Here is a 1,908-nt window from a genome sequence, read left to right as displayed (position 1 = left end):
CATTTTCACAATTTTTATTTCCAAATTTATGTCCAAAAAGGAAATATTTTTGGGAATTCGGCGGGAATATTCCATAATTAAGTGGTTCTAGCAGTCTCCAACGTTTTAAAAATTTATTTTTAAAAGAATTTCACTTATCAAAATTATTTTCCTTGCGGAAAATTCCGATGGAATTATTTATGATTGCCCTGAATATACATATTAATGCCCTACTTCCCCAACCTCGTATTTTTTAAAAAATAAGCATTTTCAGGAGAGATAAAAAGCCATCATTTTTTATACAGCGGGCTTTGGGTAAAAATTTAAATGCAATTATTGGGGAATTAGATGTTCTCAGTTCCCTAATAATTGCATTTAAACAAAACATTTTTTTGATATACGTTATTGAGGAAGTAGGGCACATATATATCTTTGCAATTTAGAATAATTTGAAAAATCTTCCCAATAATTTATTTTTGAAAATGAAAATTTAGCTATTCTATAATATTTGAAGACTCTATTTTCAACTCTTTTGCCTAATCGCTTAAAATTAGTCACTCAGTAAATCTTTTACTCAGTCACTCATCAACTATTTCTTTTATATATATTTTAAAGAAGATTATTACACACATTTTTTCCTCAAGTGTAATTTATGTGTTCCTTTTTGCTCGAGTGTATCTTCGATTGCAACAATATTTGCAAAATTTTTTGGACACATTCCAATGACATGTCATGTTTGCACAAAAATATGACAGAAATCACAAAATCACCATCGACAACACAAAGGAAATATTCCATAGCCACAGAAACCATAATCCAAAAGTAATCGACATGAAAATGAAATGAACAAAAAAATATTGAAAAGAAAAACCAAAATATTTTTCTGATTTTTTTGTAAAGAAACCTTGAACGTCGCACAAAATATGCAATTGATTTTTTTCTTCAAAATATGATAGACAAAAAAGTAAAAATATATAGTCAATAACACTTTAGAAGCTCTTCTGTCTTTAGAAGACCTTTAGAAGGTCTTCGGCCTATAGAAGCTCTTAAGAACGTTTTCTGTCTTTGGAAGGTCTTCTGTCTATAGAAAACCTTTAGGAGGTTTTCCGTTCCTGGAAGACCTTTAGAAGCTTGTCTGTCTCCAAAGACCTTTAGAAGGTCCCGTTTAACTATATAAGACAATTTGAAAGTTTTACATCTGTAGAAGACTCTAGGATGGTATTTTGTACCTAGAAGAATTTTACAATGTTTTCTGTCTCTCGACGACTTTAGAAGTTCGTTTGTAAATAGAGAAACATGAGAAGGTTTTTTGTCAATTGAAGGTCTTCTATCTATTGCAGAAATATGAGAAGGTTTTCTCTCTCTAGAAGGCCTTTCGAAGGTCTTATGCCTGTAGAGTGTTTTCTGTCTCTCTAAGTTAATCTGTACATAGAACCTTGAGAAGGTTTTCCGTCTCTAGATGACCCTTAGAGCATTTTCTTCCTCTAGAAGACCTTTAGCATATATTCTGCCTCTAGAAGACTTTTGAAGGTTTTTTGTCTCTGTAAGGTCTTTCGAAGCTTTTCATTCTAAGAAGACCTTGACAAGGTTCTTTGCCGTTTGAAGACCTTCAGCAGGTCTTCTGTCTTTAGAAGATATTCAGAAGGTATTTTATCTTTAGAAGTCTTTAAGAAGGTTTTCAGTCTCTGGAAGACCTTTTGAAGGTGTTCTGTCTATTAACGACCTTAAGACCTTTTTTTTCCAAAAACCCTTATTTTTAGAATGTCTTCTGTCTCTGGAAGACCTTAAGACCTTTTTTCTCCAAAAATCTTTAAAAGGACTCTTGTCTCCAGAAAACCTTTGGAAGGATGTCTGTCTCTAGAAGACCTTTAGAAGGTTTTCTGTATCTGAAAGATCTTTGGGTTTTTTGGTTTCCAGAAGACCTTTACA

Source organism: Musca autumnalis, unplaced genomic scaffold, assembly GCF_047663935.1.
Source record: "Musca autumnalis isolate F117 unplaced genomic scaffold, ASM4766393v1 scaffold_4, whole genome shotgun sequence".
Classification (NCBI taxonomy): domain Eukaryota; kingdom Metazoa; phylum Arthropoda; class Insecta; order Diptera; family Muscidae; genus Musca; species Musca autumnalis.
The sequence above is the reverse complement of the archived record's forward strand: the minus strand, read 5'-3'. Positions refer to the sequence as shown.